Source organism: Lichenostomus cassidix, chromosome W, assembly GCF_008360975.1.
Source record: "Lichenostomus cassidix isolate B80296 chromosome W, HeHo_3.0, whole genome shotgun sequence".
In the NCBI taxonomy this organism is placed as follows: Eukaryota; Metazoa; Chordata; class Aves; order Passeriformes; family Meliphagidae; genus Lichenostomus; species Lichenostomus cassidix.
Genome location: NC_139510.1, coordinates 18,991,327 through 19,013,057, shown reverse-complemented (window position 1 = coordinate 19,013,057; position 21,731 = coordinate 18,991,327). Strand labels below are relative to the sequence as shown.

At 46.3% G+C, this 21,731-nt stretch overlaps 1 protein-coding gene and 1 long non-coding RNA gene across 7 annotated transcripts in view; both read right to left on the bottom strand.

Annotated features, from left to right (window-relative positions):
* LOC146425634 (spindlin-Z-like) overlaps positions 1-13,173 on the bottom strand; it is a 134,314-nt gene extending 121,141 nt beyond the window's left edge. For 2 of the 6 annotated variants that reach the window (XM_085041689.1, XM_085041690.1), the window contains exon 1: positions 12,841-13,173. The gene's annotated coding sequence lies outside the window, so the exon portion shown is untranslated. Of the gene's footprint in view, positions 1-11,789; positions 12,284-12,340; positions 12,735-12,840 lie in introns of those variants that run through there. The other 4 variants (XM_085041686.1, XM_085041684.1, XM_085041685.1 and 1 more) reach the window with 3 other exon arrangements.
* Positions 1-21,731, bottom strand: part of LOC146425627 (uncharacterized) — a 449,835-nt gene that overhangs the window by 140,544 nt on the left and 287,560 nt on the right. The window lies entirely within an intron of this gene.

Below are 21,731 nucleotides of genomic sequence, written 5' to 3'. Positions count from 1 at the left end.
GTTTTGACCCACAAAACTTGCTCCTATTCTTGCTATTTTCTCCCACCACATCCCTGCTTCATATTTAAACTTGCCCCACCCCCACCCAAACATACAGTCTCCCAGAATTGTGGTTAGAGGCCTCAGCATGACTGACAACTAGGATGTTTATTCACAGCAAAGAATCCTGTCCCAAGTCATTACCATTTAAAAATGTACTTTTCATCCAACATTGATACAGCTACATCTCTAGTCATATGAATTAAATTTGCCTCATCATCCTCTCTATACAAGCCACCACTGCTATAACTGAGGGTAGGAGTCAGTCAATCCCTCCCTCCCCCCCAACTTTAAACAAGTGAATTCTTAGTGATAAATAACATAGAGAATAGAAATGTTCAGTTCCCCTGAAGTTGCTGAATAGAGCTTAAAGACTAAGTAGCAAAAAAAGAAAAAAGGATGTAAAGGTATGCACACAGGATGATAAATATAGCTGGAACCAGTGGGGCGTGGCATGTCTCTGAGGGCGTGGCACGGCAATTTGCCCTGCAGTTCGCGCAGGCAGGGCAAGCAGGCAGGGTTGCAGGTATCCTCCTGCTAGTGGGGTTTTTAGTTTGTTTTAATGTTGAGATTTGGTTGGTTGGTTGGTTGGGTTTTTTTCAGCAAAGGTCTTTACACAATCAAAAGCTACAGCTAGTAAAAGTGTACCTAGCCAAACAGAACCCTCCAAGTAGGATGCGTCTGTCCAGACCCCTTCCTGTGAAGAGTGAGCTTGTCAGTAGTACCAGGGGATGTTGTAAAAGACGCCTGTCTGAGGTGTGAACAGGTGAATGACCTCCTTTCTCTGGTGGCCGAGCTTAAGGAGGAAGTAGAAAGACTAAGGAACATTAGAGAAAGTGAAAGGGAAATAGACCGGTGGCGTTTCACCCTTCCATCCTTGAGAGAAGTCTCCCAGGAGTCAGAGGACTCCCATGCCTCCTACCGTCAGGCAAGAGGAAGACGCCTGGTGGATGAAGGGGAGTGGAAATGGGTTCCTACTCAGGGAGGTAATAAAAATTCCTCCTGACTCCCATCGCCTATCCAGGTGCCACTTCAGAATAGTTATGAGGCCCTGGATGAGGAGGGTCAGCCAGATGACATAGAAAATAATCTGCCCAGTGAGCCTCCCAATTCTACTTCGCCTGTCGGACAGATCATTACCTCTAGCATTATAAAGAAAAGAAGGGTAGTCGTGGTAGGCAACTCCGGGGCTTGGGTATGGGATATTACCAAGAGACTCCCCGGGCTGATTCAGCCCTCCGATTATTACCCATTTTTGATACTCCAGGCTGGCAGTGATGAGATCGAAAAGAAGAGCACTAGGGCAATTAAAAGGGACTTCAGGGCATCTGGGTCGAGCAGTCAATAGGGCAGGAGCACAAATAGTGTTTTGCTCAGTCCCTTCGGTGGCAGAGACAAACAATGAAACAAACAGGAGAGCCCACATTATCAACAAGTGGCTCAAGGGTTGGTGTCACCAGAAGAATTTTGGGTTTTTTGATTATGGGGCAATTTTCATGGCACCCGGCCTGCTGAAGCCAGACAGGCTCCATCTATCTGTTAAGGGCAAAAGGATTTTAGCCCATGAACTGGCAGAACTCATTGAGAGGGCTTTAAACTAGGTTTGAAGGAGGAAGAGGATGCAACTAGGCTCTCCAGAAGCAAGCCCAAGGGTGGTAAGCCAGAGCCAGGGGTGAAATCAGCAGCCCAGCTGAAGTGCATGTATACTAATGCACGCAGCATGGGTAACAAACAAGAAGAGCTGGAAGCCACTGTACAGCAGCAAAGCCATGATGTAGTCGCCATCATGGAAACATGGTGGGATGACTCGCATAACTGGAGCGCCACAATGGATGGCTACAAGCTCTTCAGAAGACAGGAGAGGGAGAAGAGGTGGAGGGGTGGCCCTTTATATTAGGGAGGCTTTTGATGCCATGGAAATTGAAACTAAAGATGATGAAGTTGAATGCCTATGGATAAGGATTAAGGGGAAAGCCAATAAGGCTGACATCCTGCTGGGAGTCGGTTATCAACCACCCAATCAGGAAGAAGAGGTAGATAACTTATTCTACAAGCAGCTGGAGGATGTTTCAGGATCACCAGCCCTTGTTCTGGTAGGTGACTTTAACCTACCAGACATCTGCTGGGAATTTAACACAACAGAGAAGAGGCAGTCTAGGAGGTTCTTAGAGTGTGCGGAGGAAAACTTCTTGTCACAGCTGGTGAGCGAGCCCACCAGGGGAGGGACTACACTAGATCTGCCATTTGCAAATAGATATGGGCTGGTGGGAGATGTGATGGTCGGAGGCCATCTGGGGCATAGTGATCATGAAATTATAGAGTTTTCAATATTTGGTGAAATCAGGAGGGGCATCAATAAAACTTTCACACTAGACTTCCGGAGGGCAGACTTTGGCCTATTCAGGAGACTTATTCAGAGAGTTCCTCGGGAAGCAGCCCTTAAAAACAAAGGAGTTCAGGAATGGCAGGCATGCTTCAAAACAGAGATCTCAAGGGCAAAGGAACAAACCATTCCCATGTGCTGAAAGATGAGTCGACAAGGTAAATGTCCAGCCTGGATGGGCATGGAGCTTATGAAGGAACTAAGGAATAAAAAAAATGATGTATCATCTTTGGAAGGAGGGTCAGGTATCTCAGGAAATATTTAAGGGGGTTTTTAGGGCACGTAGGAAAAAAATTAGAGAGGCCAAAGCTCAGTTAGAACCTTATTTGGCAACTTTTGTGAAGGATAATAAAAAATGTTTTTACAAATATATTAGTGGCAAAAGGAAGGGTAAGAACAATCTCGGTTCTCTACTGGACGCAGGAGGGAATTTAGTGACTGCAGATGGGGAGAAGGCAGAGGCGTTTAACGCCTTCTTTGCCTTAATCTTTATCAGAAAGATGGTTAGTCCTCAGGACAACTGTCCTCTTGTGCTGGTAGATGGTGTCAGGGAGCAGGATGATCCCCTTGTTATCCAGGAGGAAGCAGTCAGAGAACTGCTGAGCTGCTTGGATGTTCATAAATGTATGGGACCAGATGGGATCCATCCCTGGGTGCTGAGGGAGTTGGCAGATGAGCTTGCAAAGCTGCTCTCCATTGTTTACCAACAGTCCGGGCTCACTGGTGAGGTTCCAGATGACTGGAAGCTGGCCAACATGATGTCCACTCACAAGAAGGAGGATGCTGGAAATTATAGGCCGGTCAGTCTAACCTCGGTACCTGGTAAGGTCACGGAACAGTTTATTTTGAGTGCCATCACACAGCACCTACAGGATGGCCGGGGGATTAGACCCAGCCAGCATGGGTTTACGAGGCGTAGGTCGTGTTTGACCAACCCGATCTCCTTTTACGACCAGGTGACCTGCCTGGTGGATGCAGGAAAGGCTGTGGATGTTGTCTATTTGGACTTCAGCAAGGCCTTTGACACCATTTCCCACAGTAAACTCCTGGAAAAGCTGGCAGCTCATGGCTTGGACAGGTGCACTCTTTGCCGGGTTAAGAACCGGGCCAGGATGGCCAGGCCCAGAGAGTGGTGGTGAACGGTGCCGCATCCAGTTGGCGGCCAGTCACTAGTGATGTCCCTCAGGGATTGGTGCTGGGGCCAGTTTTGTTTAATATTTTTATTGATGACATGGATGAGGGTATTGAGTCTACTATTGGTAAATTTGCAGATGACACTAAGCTGGGGGTGCACATCGATCTGTCGGAAGGTAGGAGGGCTCCGCAAAGAGACCCGGAACAATCGGATAGATGGGCAGAGTCCAATAAGATGAATTTTAACAAGTCCAAGTGCTGAGTCCCACATTTTGGCCACAATAACCCCCCACAATGCTACAGGCTGGGGAGAGTGTGGCCGGACAGTGCCCAGGCAGAAAGGGACCCGGGGGTACCGGTTGACAGCCAACTGAACATGAGCTAGCAGCGTGCCCCGGTGGCCAAGAAGGCCAAAGGCATCCTGGCCCGTATTAGAAATAGTGTGGCCAGCAGGACCAGGGAAGTCATTCTTCTCCTGTACTCAGCACTGGTGAGGCTGCACCTCGAGTACTGTGTCCAGTTCTGGGCTCCTCAGTGCAGGAAGGATGTTGAGACACTCAAACATGTCCAAAGGAGGGCGACGAGGCTGGTGAAGGGCTCGGAACACAAGCCCTATGGGGAATGATCGAGGGAGCTGGGGTTGTTTAGCCTGGAGAAAATATGACTCAGTTGTAGAGAGTGATAAGGTCTCCTCTACCTGAAAGGTGGTTGTAGTCAGGTGGGAGTTGGTCTCTTTTTCCAGGCAACAACTGACAGAACAAGAGGACACAGTCTCAAGCTATGCCAAGGGAAATTTAAGTTGGATGTTAGGAAAAAGTTTTTTACTGAAAGAGTGATAAAGTTCTGGAATTGTCTGCCCAGGAAGGTGGTGGAGTCACCATCCCTGGATGTGTTTAAAAAAAGATTGGATGTGGCACTCAGTGCCATGATTTAGTTGAGATGGTGTTAGGGCATGGGTTGGACTCGGTGATTTTGAAGGTCTCTTCCAACCCGGTGATTTTGTGATTCTGTGAGAACCAGGTAAAGTGACCTATAATGTTTTTTTTTTGGCAAGTTATGTAACAAGAAGCAACAGTGCATGCCCAAAGAAAAGTTCAAGGAAAGGTCACCTTTAATATCAAAGCATTCAGTGAATACAAGCACCAGAGACCGCTTTTGATGATCCTCCAGGACCATAAAATGACTTCCAGTAGGAGGCAGATGCATGCAAATTAGTTCTAGGAAAGTGATGTTTATGTATCAGAGAGGAGATATGCTGTAATGAATATGTATGATTATGATGGATAAATACCTAGTAAAGTCTCATTGTACACACAGAATAAGGAGAGATCCTCTGTGTGTCCTACATAGATAAAGAATGCCTGCTTTCTAATGCTTCAAATTGCATTAGAAAGTTTATTCCGGCTGATTTCAGTATCATTAGGACAATACACAAACCAGAAGAGAGGTTGCTTGCTCTCTGTCTTATGGCTGACACCTAACAGTAAAGTATGTTTATACTTATAAAATGGGGAGGGAGAGAGGACACACAGAAGATCAAAAGAGATTTCATCCACAAATACTAACAATAAAAATAAGCCAGTAGTCACCTGAGGTGACCTCAGCAGTCAACGGACCAAGAGAGATTTCTGTCTTGATTCCCTTCTAGAAAAAGCCTTTTCCTCTGTAGAGATGACTCTATGGGACCTGAGGGCAGCTTTTGTGAATGCTCCCCCTACTCACAGGATGTCGAGCAATAAGTACCCAATGATTTCCAATTTCCAAATATGTCAAATGACTGTTGTGGTGGTTTTGATTGGCCCAAAACATCAGTAAAGTATTTTTGACATCTGGGAGAAATTTGGACCCCTCAGAAGCTGTTGTGGTAGGCCTGAGGAAGTGTCTGAGGAGTGGGGAGTGGCACAAAGATAGCTCCTGTGTGTCCTGAGTGAAAGTTCTGGAAGTTTTTACATTAAGTCCAGCAGAGCCAATCTCTGATGGCTCTGAAAATGATGGACATGCTGCCGGCCAAGTTTGGGCCAATTAGAGGTGCTAGTTACGCCTCTGTGAAAACATATTTAAGAAGAAATCAAAACAAGGCAGGCATGCACTTCTTTCACTTCTTTGTAGTTAGAGGAGGAGGAGGTGGAGGTGAAAATATGTAGAGGGAGAACAGCATGGAGACACCAAGGTCAGTGAAGAAGGTAGGGGAGGAGGTGCTCCAGTGCTCCAGGCGCCGGAGCTGAAAACTCTTTGCTAGCTGTGGTGAAGACCATGGGGGGGAGCAGCAGGTTCTCCCTGCAGCCCATGGAGTCCATAAAGATGCAGAAATCTACTCACAGCCCACTCCAGAAGAGCAGGTGGATGCCTGGAAAAGACTGTGAACCAGTAAGAGTCTCATCTAAGAATTAAAACTGCAAAGGCCTTGCAAAGGAGAGAAAGGCCTTGCTCCTGGGATAGAAGCAGCCTGGCCTTGGCTTGGGAGAGTCTGCACAGCAACTTATAGACAAAAAGACTCACGTTGCAGCAGAATTGGGGCGGGGTGTTGCTCGTGAGATAAGACCCATGCCAAAGAAGTTCCCAGAGGACTGTCTCTCGTGGGAGGAACCCCATGGCTAAGTAAAGAACCCCTCTCCCTGATTGGACTGACCAGAAAACCCCTACCCTGCCCCCTTTCTGTGTTGCTAGTTTAGAAAGAGAGAAGGGGGGTGAGCAGAGAAACTGCTTCTTAAGAGGGTGGGGGATGAGAGCAGAAAAGCTATCTGAAGAGAAAGAGAAATAAGTAGAAATAAAGAGTATTTGTAGTAGAAGAATTGTGGTGATGAATAGATTTATGGACCTGCTCTGTAGACTGAGAAAATACCCCACACCCTGCCTCCCTACCCGGGCTTGTTGATTATAAAAGAAGGAAGGGAGTGAATACTATAAGTTCCTAAGAGGGAGGGGGGGAGTGAACAAAATAATGTATGAAAAGTTTATTTTTGCCTTGCATTTATCCTTCAACTCTGTTAGGTATTTAAATCACTTTTTGCAACTTTAAGTTGGAGCCTGTTTGCCTTTTTTTTCTTTTTCTGTGCATCCTCCTACCAACCAGTGTTCTATCTCATTTGACTCATGAGATTGGTGTGTATTTTTACAGGTTTTTTTTCTGTAGCAAGAGAGAGTCGAAGTGCCTGGCATTTAGTCAGGGTCAAACCCTGACACCTGTGTATTCCCTAACTCCAAAAGCATTTCAGAGTCAGATTTTTGAAAAGTATTTGCACCACACAAGAGACAGAATTTTCTCTTAAGCGGTTTTTTGAAGACACTCCTGTCAGTGGATATTTTGACAGATCAGATATCCTATAACTGCAGTTCCACTGATGGCAAATCATCCATTAATGAAACCTTGTGCCTTCTTTCAACATTAAGACACAGATCTTATGACTGCTCAATATCCAGGAGATTAAGGAACAGGATGGGCAAACAACCATCCAAAATCATACAGATGTAGCTGTCTTTTGAGTAAAAGGTGTGTTAGACAACCTACATTTTCCAAGCCTTATTTTCATTATTTGTATCATTCCTAGAAAATTTAAAGACAGTTTACTCTCCAAACATTTTACAATTCAATTTGAAGACCAGATAAGTTACAGATATACAGAAGAACTAAAAAAAAAAGTTCATCAGTATGATGATGTCCATTATCTAAGCATATCAAAGACCTAAGATCTGTACTGAATTTTAGTTATGTTTGACACAGTATTTGAAAAAGGATAACAAGAAAACTTTAAATAAATGTGTTATGAGCAAAAAGGTTTACTGATTTTAGGGGAAATTCAATCAATTTAATTTGTTCTCAATAAAAAACTTTTAATTACCAATTCTGTTACTGAAACAAACAAAAAGCCATGCTCATTCTCTCTCAGAAATCACAAAATAACAGAATGGTTGAAGTTGGAAGGAACCTCTGGAGGTCATCTGGTTCAACCCCCCTGCTCAAGCAGGGCCACCTAGAGCCAGTTGTCCAGTACTGTGTCCAGACAGATTTTTAATATTTCCAAGGACAGAGACTCCACCATCTCTCTGAGCAACCTGTCCCAGTGCTCGGTCACGCTCACAGTAAAGAAGTGTTTTCTAATGTTCAGATGGAACCTCCTGTGTTTCACTGTGTGCCCATTCCCTCTGGTCCTGTCCCTGGGCACCACTGGAAAGAGTCTGGCTCCATCTTCATTACAGCCTCTCTTCAGGTATTTATAGATAATAAGATTCTACCTGAGCCTTCTTTTCTTCAGGCTAAACATTCCCAGCTCTCTCAGCCTTTCCTCAGATGCGAGATGCTCTAGTCCCTTAATCATCTTAGTTGCACTTCACTGGGCTCTGTCCAGTATGTCTATATCTCTCCTGTACTCTGGAGCCCAGAAGTGGACACAGCACTCCATGCGCGACCTCACCAGTGCTTAGTATAAGGGAAGGATCACCTCCCTTGACCTGCTGACAATACTTTGCCTAATGCAGCCAAGCATAACATCAAGCTTCTTTGCCACAAGGGCACATTGCTGGCTCACATTCAACCTGGTGCTCACCAGGATCTCCAGGTCCTTTTCTGCAAAGCTGCTTTCCAGATGGGTGGCTCCCAGCACGTACCGGTACATGAGGTTGTTCCTCGGGGCAGAACTTGACACTTCCCTTTGGTGATTTTCATGAGGTTTCTGTCAGCCCATTTTTCCAGCCTGTCCAGGTCCCTCTGGGTAGCAGCACAACCCTGCGGTATATCAGTCACTCCCTCCCTTGCTGAGGGTACACTCTGCCCCATCCATCCAGGCCATTAATGAAGATGTTGAAAAGGACTGGATCCAGTACTGACCCCTGGGCTACACCACTAGCTACTGGCCTCCAACTAGACTTTATGCTACTGATCACCACTCCCTGGGTCCAGCCATTCAGACAGCTTTCAATCCACTTCATCATCCCTTGCCTCTGCAAAACCTCTCCTTCCCTCTGTTCTGTCTCCAATCCCATCACCACACATAAAAGTCTCTTTGATGGGGCAACAGGCAGCTCAGGAAATTTGGGTCAGTGTATGGTGGTTCCTGTATTCGTAGCAGTCCCTTTAGAGTCAGGCCTCTCAGCTCCTGTTCCGACTACCACTTGAGCTCCTGCTCTCCTCTTCTTCCAGCATGGTCTTCTGTCTCCTCTTTCTTCTGCTCTGCTGTTATTTCTTCTATTCCTTTTTTTCAGCATTTACCACCCTTCCTTGGTTTATTTTCACAGAGGCACCACAAAATTTACTGATTGGCTCATCTTTGACCTGCAATGGGGTTGCTGATGAGCTGTCTGGAACCAACTCTAACCAGTACAGGGCAGTCAACAAGTTTCTCCCACAGAGGTCACCCCTGAAGCCACACTCTGCTCTCCCCCCACACCCCAACCTTGCCAATTATACCAAAAAAAAAAAAAAAACCCTCACAAGAGAACTATTCTAGAACATGCTTTCTTCTATGATGCTGGGAAATTCCAGATTTCAAAATCTCAACAGCAAGCTTGAAATTATACAGCGCAGTTAAGCTACCTTTTTTGAACACACTAGGGAAGAATTTTTAATAAAGAAAATACATATTAAACTAGGAAACTGTTTGTGTTGTGAAAATTATTATTGGATCTTAACACATACCAGACCAGAAATCTGATGTTTGATATGTCTTTCGGTTGTGCTTCTTGGAGTAAGAGGTCATGATCCAGTAAAGTTCATTTTTACATTTAAATGTGACTAATGAAGGTTCAGAAAAAAGAAAAAAGTAATTTATATTTTTGAAAGGGGGGTCAACTTAAGGTGTAGATAGGTAAAGGGTTTTTTCCCCAGAAATTAGCCTAATGGCAGCTTAGCATGCTTTAGATTGTCAGTGAACACTACTGAAAATGTCAAGCTTACTTCTTCATTTTAGAAGTGACTGGCAACATCTGGGCAAAGCAATATCACCTTAAAAAGCAGCACCAGTGGTAGACATCAGTTTGCTAGGTAAGGTTATACTTTACAACCTAGTCACCATAGTAATCTTAGAATAGTTACCCATGTTCCCTATATTCATTACTTGTTCTGACCTAATAGTAATGTGGGGAAAACAAAAAAAACAAACAAAAAAACCCACAAAAAAACAAACCACCAGGCAATACAATGGATAGAATTTAAAAGCCTTTGAGGTATACATTCAGAGGGAATTATCATCTTAATAGGCTATACCCAAAGTTACATAGGGAACTTGGTATTCAGGACTACCTCTGAACCACTAGGAAGACTGAAAACAGAAGGATGAGAGATCAACCAGTGACCTTAAACATTAACAATATATTTTATTGGAGCACTTTTATCCTAAAGCATTTCCAAACTTGCAGATACAGGCAGTCTTAAGCAAACAGATAGGCTCCCCAGAACTCTGACACTAAATCAAACAGACCAAAAACTCCAGAAAGGAACATTAAGACTAGCCAGGTTACCACACATCACTGATCACTCCCAGAAAATGGAACTGCAGAGATTGAATCCAAAGCACTTCAAAAAAAGTAGCTGACACTGTTAATACAAGGGGACTATCAGCTACAACATGGTCAAATAATAGGAAAACATTCTCCTCAACCTCTCAAATAGTCAAATCAATTCACCTCCTACATTTCTGCATATCATCACCAAATTCACATTTTAAATTAAAACAGAAAGTTAAATCCAACCACTGTCATGTGAAAAAAAGTAATAAGTACTGTATATTATTCAATTAAATAATTTCACAATTACTTGAAAATTACTTTAGCAATGCCAGGCCCATTATATACTGTTCATAGATAAAATACAAATTAGTTAACTAATGTTTTAATTAGTTAATGATAATAGAGTTGCAGCACAAATTCACCGACATATCAAGTTACAGACTTTTGCTCAGACTTTTCCATCTAGAAATATTACAATTGGCTTGGGAGCCATGACATGAATACATATTTCAAAATGCAATTTGGATTACTCCACTCAAGTTTTACATTGTGGTAAACTCGATGCTATAATTTATTGTCTCCTCCAGTTAATCAACACTTGTTAATGGGGAGGGAAAAAGCAGGAGGGAAAAAATTAAAGAAATTATTAAGATATGATACTTAATTCTAGCATTATAATGCAGTAACTACTTCTATTTCAATAAGAACTATGATTATGCTATGCCAGTGCTCCTCCACTAGAAGCTTCCAAAGCAAAGCAGCAGAAACAAACAAAAAAAAAAGTTGGGACATTACTTTAGGGCACTGCTCTGATAGAAGCCATAGCTATCAATGTGCTCATACTCTGAATGAAGACTGTGTTTTTAAATATAATCTTTGAAAATGAAACATTGACTATGAGTTACAGTAACATATATATTTAGAAAGCAATAGAAAGCATCACATCCTTTGCACCTTGGGCACTCATCCTTATAACCTAGATATGTTGTTCCCCAGCAGATCATTTTAGGTATGCCCAAGAAATTAAAATGTTATTTTGGTTTTATGTCATTAAAAAACCCCAACAGCCCAATAAAATATATGTTATTTTCTTTGAAGTCAGAAGGGGGTACTCTGAATAACTGAGGTTGGGAGGTGCTGAACTGAACATTTGTCTACTGTTAGAAGTCAGAAATATGCTGTTGTGTAGTTCAGTATAACACTTCAGTTCACCATGCCATGCCTTTTTCCTTTTTAAGAAAAAATGCTCCTTTTAACAACAAAAACAACACACTTTTGTTTATACAATTGTCATCACAAGAGCAAATAATTCTGTGACAGAAAAGTAACAACACAAAAAGACCTGGCAAGTGTTAATTCCAGTTTTATATCCCATGATCTGTGAGCTATTCAAGATACTGACGAGATACAGAGAAAGCCAAGAAAACCCAGAAAACCTATGCTATGTTTTTTCACTACACAATGCCTATTCTAACATAAGTAGCTCAGGTTTTTTTAATAAGACTGTACCAAGTTTATACCTTATACTGAGCTCCATCTCAAAAGGAAAGAAATTACTAGATCATTTTGCAAGCATAATACAGTATTTCATCTCTACCAGCACTTTGGTGTACCAGCCCCCTCCCCCAAAGAGATACGCACATTCCAACCAAGCCTCTCTCAGCAGCGCTCAGCCAATTCTCCCCCTCCCTCCAGGCCTTGCTAGGTTCCCAAACCCCCTCTGATTTTAGGTTTGGATTTTGCTGTAAATGGCAAAATGAAAGGAGAAAGCCTCCAAAGTGATGATCCTTACCCTTGAAATCCCGCCATGGGCGCAATAAGGAAGGTGAATTGCTTTTTTTTTTAATGGGAGATGAATGAGAAGAAACAAAAGACTAAATGGAGAAGAGGCTAAGCAGCGGAGACAGAGGGAGAAAGAGGAGAGCCCGGTGAAGGAGCAGGGCGAACGTCAGCCATGTTGTGTGTGTTAGTCCAGTATTTACAAACCTGCATCTGCAGCAGCGTTTTGAGTCTGGAAGAGAGGGTAAAGTAGGGAGGGGGAAAGAAAGGAGAGGAGGGAGGAGAGAGAGGGTATCGAGGGAGGAGGGGAAAGCGGCGACAGCAGCAGACAAAGGAACCCAGAAAAGCGCGAGCAAAGCGCGCGCATACGTACAAACACTCTGGGTGTCCCAGACAGCAGCGGTGGCGTGTGCAACTCCAGCGCTGCCAGCTCGACGCGTTAGTAACTTTCACAGATCCAGCCTTTGGCTGCTGAAGCGCGGCCGAGCCCGGCCACCACCCTCAAAACCCCTTCACCACATTTTCTCATGAGGGAAGCGAACAGATGACAGGTCAGAGACATACCTGCCTCCTCCAACGTGCACTATCGACAGAGAGGCTTATCTGCTGGGAGCCCCTTAGCGGGCCCCAGCCCACAGTACAATAGATCCACAGAGAGGAAAGGGGGAATGTGCAGCTGCGACCCCTTCTCTCCAGCAACGGACGCGATGTGGGCGGGGTAGATACCGCGAGGGGCCATGCCAAACGAGGGCAGCAGTTCCCCGGAGCCCAGAAGAGTGGTGGTTGCCAAGGAGTCGGGGCCCTACGTGGGAAGGAAGCCCGAGGGCCCCACTCTCGCCCGCCTCCCGTGGCTTCCAGGCGGGCTGCTGAGGCAGACAGCGAAGAAGAAAGGGTTAATAGAGACGGAACACCGCAAGTATATAAATAACGTCAGCCGCGGGGGAGGGGAGGGAAAGCTAGGAACAGCGGCTCCGAGCTCATTCCACAGCGACTCCCTCCGGTTCTACCCGGTCCTAGCCTGCGCTTTCCTTTCCCTTCCCCCTTCCCCCGCATTCACTACTCACCTGCTGGGGGGATGGGCGCCTGGGAGTGCCAGGAGGATGGTCTAGAAGCATTAACGCTGCAGCCGCAGCAGTCCTCCTGTCTCACTAGGCCACTCAGATTCTCTGCGGCAACAGTATGGGCAGCTGCTCCCCTTGTTTCGTTTGTCCCGCTCCGCAGTCACCACTGCTGCCTCCTATTCGCCTCTGCTACATTTGGATCCTCCTCTCTGTACACGAACTCTACCACCAGGATAGAGGCCTCCTCACCTTCCTGCCAAATAGTGAGCTGCCCGCATCGAGACGTTCAAAACACGGGACCGGACACCGCCCTCTTCCCCTCCACCAACACGCAGGCGCACTGCAAATTCTGAACTGCGACAGGAGCGCAGGAAGCAATCCTCCACCTAGTCCACCGCTACTCGTTACCGCGCAGGCGCTCCTTTTCCTTCACTGCCGTCTTTCGGTGCTCCGTCGAGGAGAGTAGCGTCGTAGCAGAGAGTGGTGTGGGCTTGTCCCCAGTTGGCTGTCTGTTAGCCCTTCTCCAAACTCAGGCCACTAGGCCCTGGGGCGGTGAATGTCCATCTTTCCCTTCCCATCTGCCCACCCACCGCGGTGGATCTAGCGCTGCCTCGTGAAGTGGCCACAGTACTTTATGGCAGCGGTAGCGCTCCCTTAAACAGGTCTTGGGAAGCCAGTGGCTGTACACTGCCCTCTCGCCATCACAGGAAAGAAAATGTGTAAGCCATCATAAGAAAGAAAAATTAGCTATGGATATCCCGTGTTACAAATTTGGCCCGTGACGACTGAGGAGAGAGGCTAGGACACAAAGTATAGAATTACAAAGGTAGGTATTTATTCATATGCATGAGATATTGTGAGAAATGTCCTCTCACTACTTAAATTTTGAAAGAATTTATTAATTCATTTTCATAGCACAAACAACGATAAGAGGCTTAGAATGGCTGTATGTCGTTACACAAAGCGAAGTGCAGCGCTGGATGCTTAGCCACCAATGGGGGGGGGTAGCCAGAGGCACACCTGGCTAGGGGATACAGTTTTTATAACCCCCTAACCCTGCCTCCAGATGCTCCGATGGGCTCGTGGTCTTCAGTCCTCATTGGCTCGTCCTTTCTAGGGTCTTCTGATAGGTTAGCTGCTTGCCCAGCTCTCCCCTTTCTTAACCATAACATTTAAGTTAGCCGCAACAAATTAACAATTAGACATAACTGACATGGCTGGTTACAGAGACTGCCGCAGACAAGGTGCTGCCTTCAACAGCACCTAACATACAGGACCTGCGTAAAACAAAAATAGACAGCCAAGCCCCTTTTCTCCTCTGGCTGGTAGAGATAGAAAGTCACTAGGGAAAGCGCACACACCCGATTGAGGATCCCTCAAGTACTGTCATGGACCCTCTGTCTACCTGGTAGCCCTGTCCCAATCCCAGACCCTCTTACTTGCTTCATGGGTGCTTACTCACTGGCTAATTGAGCTTGATGCTGGATAGCAAACATGAATGCACTCACAAGCTTATCCCACAGGCACTCTACATTCACAAGTCCCCATGGGCATACCAGCATTAAACCTTGCCTGCCCAATGCCCCAGCCCAAACCCAAGACCCCTCTGCTACTTGCTGGCAAGTACAGCTTGAAGTTTGCTAGCAAATATGCTTGCACATGCATACCCACACAGCTGGTTTGGGGAAGATACAGACACTCAACTTCCCCCCACCCCTCAGCAGCCAGATCTAGGCACACAAGCTGTGACCTGCAGTCCTGCTCCAGCCATTGGCATTGAACCTCTCACTCACCTAAGTGATGCTGGTTCCTCCCAATATCTGGCTTTCAGGACACATGCTGTTCCCCACCCAATGGTTGAAAGTAAAAGACCCCCACTCATTCCAGTAGCTGATGCTGACCCCCCCTTCCCACTCCAGTAGCTGTCACTATAGGCTGTGGGGCACCTATACCCCCAGTCTGACTCTAGTAGACGACAACAAATTTCACTTGCGCACACACACAGGTCTCCTCAGTAGCTGGCACTGAGAACCCCACCACTTGCTCCAGTAGCTGACACCACAGGCCAGGCTCTCCTACACCCACAGTTTGAATCCAGTAAATGGTACCAAATCCATTCACTCTGGTCCTCCCAGTAGCTAGCACCTGGTCTTTTCAGATCACATACATGTGTGTACACACACACCTAGTCATGGCAGTCCCCCCAGTAGCTGGTTTTCAGGACACACACTGTTCCCACCCCAGTGGCTGGAGGTTAGACACCACTTGCTCCAGTAGCTGGCACCACAGGCCAGGGTTGCTTACACCCCCAGTCTGATTTAAGTGGCTATCAACAAATTCACTCACACCAGTAACCCCAGTAGCTGGCACTCCGGGTTTAAAGTCTGCAGGACCCTCCCTAGATCCAAAAAGCTGTGGCTCCTCAACTACTGATACTAGGACCCCCACTTGCTCCTTTCATAGAATCATAGAATATCCTGAGTTGGAAAGGAACCACAAGCATCATGAAGGGTCAACATGCAGGTACGTTGGCCAGAAAAGGAAGATTAAATAAAATTTCTCCCCCCTCCCCACCCCCCCACCCCAGATAAATAAGACAGGAAAATGGGTGACACTCGACATGGAGAAGGCTGAGGTTCTTAACTTTTCTTTTTTTTTTTGCCAGTTTTAAATGGTAATCTCTCTTCCCATATCTCTAGAGTCCCAAAACCTCAGGACAGGGACTGGAAGAATGAAGTCACTCCTGTCATAGCAGAAGATCTGGTTTGAGACCACCTGAGGAACGTGAACATACACAAGTCCACGGGACCCAACAAGATGCATCCCAGGGTCCTGAGGGAATTGGCTGATGTAGTTGCCATGCCACTCTCCACCATATTTTAAAAGTCATGGCAGTCAGGCAAACTCCCCAGTGACTGGAAAAAGGAAAGCATCACACCCATTTTTAAAAAGGGTAAAAAGAACTAGCCTGAACAGTCAGCCTCACCTCTGTGCCCAGTAAGATCATGGAACAGATCCTCCTGGAAGACACATCAAAACATATGGAAGACAGGGGATTAGAGATGGCCAACATGGCTTCAGCAAGGGCAAGTCATGCCTGACTAATCTAGTGGCCTTCTACGATGGGGTGACTGCATCAGTGGGCAAGGGAAGAGCAACTGATGTTATCTATTGTGGACTTATTCTTGCCTCTAAATTGGAGAGGCATGGGTTTGATAGATGGACTGTTGGATAAGGAATTGGCTAATGGCTGCATTCAAAGTCAACAGCTCAATGTCCAATAGAAACCAGTAATGAGTGATGTTCCTCAAGGGTACTGGGACCAGTAGTGTTCATTATCTTCATCAGTGACATAGACAGTGGGATTGAGTGCACTCGAAGCAAGTTTGCAGATGATACCAAGCTGAGCAACGCAGTTGATTCACTTGAGGGAAGGGATGCCATCCAGAGGAACCTTGACAGGCTCAAGGAGTGGGTCCATGTGATCCTTATGAAGTTCAACCTGGGTGGGGGCAATCCCCAATATCAATACAGACTGTGGGATGAATGGATTGAGAGCAGCCCTGCAGAGAAGGACTTGGGGATAGTGGTGGATGAAAAATTGAACATGAGCTGGCAATGTGTGCTCGCAGCCCAGAAAGCCAATTCTATCCTGGGCTGCATCAAAAGCAGCATGGCCAGCAGTTCAGGAGAGGTGATTCTGCCCCTCTGCTCTGATGAGACCCCACCTGGAATATTGTGTGCAGCTCTGGGGCTCCCAATGCAAGAAAGATGTGGACCTATTGAGGCAGGTCCAGAGGATGATCATTAAAATGGTCAGAGGACTGGAACACCTCTCCTATGAAGAAAGGCAGAGAGAGCTGGGATTCTTTAGCCTCAAGAAGTCTCTGGGGAGGCCTTAATGCATCTTTTCAATACTTAAAGGAGGCTTATAAGAATGGCAGAGACTTTTTACCAGGGTCTTTAGTGATATAAAGAGGGGCAATGGCTTTAAGCTGTAAGAGGGCAGTTTAGATTAGATATTAGGAAGAAATTCTTTACTGTGAGGGTGGTGAGGCACTGGAACAGGTTGCCCAGAGAAGCTGTGGATGCCCCATCCTTGGGAAGTGTTCAAGGTCAGTTTGGATGGGGCCTTGAGCAACCTGCGTTAGTGAAAGATGTCCCTGCCCTTGTCAGGGGGGTTGGACTAAACGATCTTCAAAGATCACTTCCAACCCAAATCATTCTATGATTCTTTGAAGTCCTGATTCCACACAAGGCAGCCTAGAAGTTAAGCCATATCTCTCAGAGCATTGTCCAGACACTTCTTGAACACTGACAGGCTTGGTGCCATGACCACTTTCCTGGGGAGCTTTTTCCAGTGCTTTACCACCCTCTCAGTGAAGAACGTTTTCCTAATATCCAGTCTGAACTTCTCCTGCCACAGCTTTAAGCTATTACCCTATCACTGGACACCAGAGAGGAGATCAATACCTCCCTCTCTGCTCCCTCTCGTGAGGAAGTTTTGTAGACAGCAATGAGGTCACCCTTTGGTCTCCTCTAAGCTGAACAAGCCTAGTATCCTCAGCTGCTCCTCATAAGTCATGGCCTCTAATCCATTCACCATCTTTCTTGCCTTCCTTTGGACATATTCTGTTATTTTTCTATCTTCCTTATACGGTGGAGCCCAAAACTGCAAACAGTACTCAAGGTGAGTGTGGCTAGCACAGGTCTTTCCCATGAGAATTCCTTTTGTGTTTTATAAATAAAGATAAAGTTTGGATGTTATTAAAAACAGTGTCCCAAGATCTGGACGGGGCAGGTCTGGCCAATCAGGCCTAGGGGGAGGTTTCTGACTGACCAATCTGGGTGACCTTTGAAAACTATATATATGATGAAATCAAAACAATAAAGGTCTTTCCTTCTTGCCACTGGGAACTGGGTTCTTTACTCTGCTAGCGGCTCAACAGCGACAGGTGAGACTGGACCAATCCTGAGTATGGTGGTATAAGTACTTCTTTCAATCAGTTAGCTATACTGTGCTTAATGCACCCCAGGATGTAGTTGGCTCTTTTGGCCACCAGGGCATTTTGTTGAGTCATATTGAGTTTGCCATCAACCAAAACTCCTAGATCACTTTCTGCAGGGCTGCACTTCAGCCTCTTGTCCTCCCAGTCTATGTGTACATCCAGGATTACACTACCCCAGGTGCAGAATCCGGCATTTGTCCTTGTTAAATTTCATAAGACTGGCAATTGCTTGGTGCTCTAATCCATCGAGATCTCTCTGTAAGGCCTCTCTACCTTTGAGGGAATTGACTCCTCCTAATTTAGTATCATCAGCAAACTTATTGTGCAGTCAACTCCTATGTCCAGGTCATTGATAAAAGCATTGAAGAGAACTGACTCTAAAATTGAGCCCTGTGGGACACCACTAAGTGACTGGCTGCTAGCCAGATGTTGCCCCATTTACTAGAACTCTTTGAGACTGACCCTTCAGCCAATTGTCCACTCATTGTATTGTGTGCGTGTCTAGCTGTATGCTGGACATTTTGTCCAGAAGGATACTGTCATGAGTTGATGCTGGCCAGATGCCAGTCACCCACAAAAGCCGCTCACTCACTACCCCTCTGCAGCCAGACAGAGGAGAGAAAATATAATGAAGGGTTCATGGGTTGAGATAAGGACCAGGAGAGATCACTCACCAAATACTATCATGGGCAAAACAGGCTCAACTTAGAGATATTAGGTGAATTTATTACTAACAAAATCAGAGCAGGACAATTAGAAGTAAAATAAGCTCTTAAAAACACCTTCCCCCACCACTCCTGCCTCCTTCCCACCTCTACCTCCTACACCAGCGGTGCAAAGAGACAGGAAATGGGGGTTATGGTCAGTCTATCACACATGGCTTCTCCCGCTGCTCAGGGAGAGGAGTCATTCCCCTGCTGCACCATGAGGTCCCTCCCACAGGAGACAGTTCTCCACGAACTTCTCCAACATGAGTCCATCTCATGAGCAACAGCTCTCTGCGAACTGCTGCAACATGAGTCCATCCCACAGGCAAACAGTCCCCCTCAAACTACTGCAGTGTGGGTCACTCTTCCATGGGCAACAGTCCTTCAAGGACAGGCTGCTCCAGCATGGGAGCAGGGCCCCTCTCTCCACGAGGCTCCCACAGGATCACAGCCTCCCAGGCATCCACCTGCTCCTACATGGGGCTTCTCCATGGGCTGCAGGTAGATCTCTGCTTACCCGTTGACCTCCATGGGCTGCAGGGGGATAGTCTGCTTCACCATGGTCTACACTATGGGCTGCAGAGGAATCTTGGCTCTGGCACCTGGAGCACCTCCTCCCCCTCCTTCTTCACTGACCTTTGTGTCTGTATAGTTGTTCATCTCACATGTTCTCACTCTGCTCTTCTCTGGCTGGAATTAAAACTGCACAACCACTTTTTGTTTTTCTTTCTTCTGAAATATGTTATCACAGAGACGTTACCACTATTTCTAATTGGCCCAGGCTTGGCCAGCAGCATGTCCATCTTTGGAGCCATCAGGGATTGGTTCTGCTGGACACTGAGGAAGCTTTTAGCAGCTTCTCACAGGAGCAACTCCTGTAGCCCCCCCTGCTACCAAAAACCAGGCCATGCAAACCCAATACTGATACTCTGAGAGACAGTATTGAAAGCTTTGCTAAAATCCCCCAAACCCTACTGCCACTGCCTTCCCTTTGTCCACCACATGGGTAGCCATGTGTGTTGGTCTTGCTTGGCCCAGTTTTTGGTAGTGGGGGCGGGGGGGGGCACAAAGATGGCTTCTGTGAGATGCTGCTGGAAGCTTCCACCATATCCAGCAGAGCCAATCCCTGATGGCTCTGAAGATGGACATGCTGCTTGCCAAGGCTGGGTCAATCAGAGATGGTGGTAACACCTCTGTGATAGCATATTTAAGAAGAAATCAAAACAATATGCGCACACAGTTCTTTTTTAGCCAGAGAAGAGGAGGAGATGGGAACATGTGAGGGAAACAACATGGAGACTCTAAGGTCAGTGGAGAAGGAGGGGGAGGAGGTGCTCCAGGCGCTAGAGCTGAATTTCCTCTGCAGGCCATAGTGATGGCCATGTGTTATGAGACTCTGAGCTTTTTGCCCCCTTCCACCAGCACAGGCGCCTGTCTGTGGCCGCCAGGGCTGAAGGCTGAACTCTTAATTCAAATTCAAATTGTAGGTAACAGCTCTGGCCTGATAGCTTATCAGCTAAGCATGCATTTGAAACCAGCACAGAAACCGCTGAATCATCCCATGAAGGACTGTCACCTTGGAGGGGCTTTGGGGATCTCCAAAGACCACCAGGATATACGGAGCATGCGTGGTGCACATGCTAATGATATTAATGTCTTCCGAGAAATGATTTGTATAACCACTCCTATCCTGAAGAATGTAATTAATATTCATGATTTTACCTATAACTCTGTGTCTTTGGGGTACTGAGGTGTGTGTGTTTGGTGGAAATAATTCCCCACACATCCGGTGCACCGAATAAAGCAAATACCCACTTCTCTAACTTGGTCTCTGAAGTGTCTCTGAGCTCGATTGGGGCGAATCAAACTGGCGACCCAGATGGGACCCTAACTCTGCTCAGCTGCCGGATCCAGGGGTAAGCAGACCTCCCAGTCGCGACCCTGAATTTTCAGGGGGAGCTCAGCTGTCCACTAACTCACGGCGGGAGTAGACTAAGGACCATCTGCACCAAATTAAGGTATTTGCTACTTTTAAAATAAATGCCTGCAGGGCCGGGGTGCTAGTCCCCGAGAGTGGGTTGAGACTGGGTCTCCCGAAATTAGTCCCGGGCAAGGGGTTGGACCCCCGGGGTTGGACCCCGCTATAGTTAAAGGTGCCTTTAAGGGGTTGGACCTCACTGTATTATTTTTGTTCTGTCTGTTGTTATTCTGTTACTGTGTTACTGTGTCATTATTTTGTTACTGCGTGAGTGTGAATGAATGAGACGTGTCTCCGACACTGAGTGAGAATGGAGCTTTATCTATGTTTCCGTTCTCTGGTGACAAAAACGGCCAGAGAAAAGCGAAGAGACTGGCAAAGAGTGAACGAGTGTAGGTCATATATAAACCGTTAGTTTAGAGTGTCTGGAAGGGGGCAGATTATATTGTTGAATGGAGGGATTTTAGCTGCTGAGTTGAGAACGCTCGGACCCCAACACCTTTCTAGTATTGCTCTATTTGATTTTGCGATTAAAATTCTGTGTTTTGTGTGTGGAAACCGTTGTGAAACTTAAACTCAGTGCTCGTGTATTAATTGTGAGAGGAAGTGATGTTGTCTATTTGCTCGGGTGCTTCTGAAATTTTTTAATGTGTGTGCATGTACTGTGTGTACAAAATTTTACCTGTGTTAATTAGTATTTTTGCCGGCATATAAATTTATGCGAGGACGCCCGCAAGATAAAAATAACTAATTGAATCTAATAAGTACCTCTTTAGAGCTCCTGTGTGTAGCTGCTGAAATATGGTTGTATAGAATGTTGTAGTAGATGGAGCTTGCAATTAAATAAGAGTAAGGGGAAAGGAAAAAGAAAGAAGAGAGGTGTTTCGGGACCCTCCCCCATCTTGCCTAAAATTTTAACAGCTAACCCAGAGCGAGCTGCAGTTCCCTGTACCCTCCCCTTTCGGCGTGGCAGTGGCGAGCTCAGAGGTGCGAGGCTGGATGCGCAGGCTGAGAGCCTGTGGGGAGGTGCGGAGCCGAGCTGGAGCTGTAGGACAGCTGTGAGCTCAGCACCAGGCAGTCCCTGACCCTGCCAGCCCCTGGGGCAGGGCGGCTGTAAGACACACCAATCACCTGTGGTGCTGCTGGCCTTGCCTGCTGACAGCCTCGGAGGGGGAAGGGCTACGTTTAGATACAGCAGAG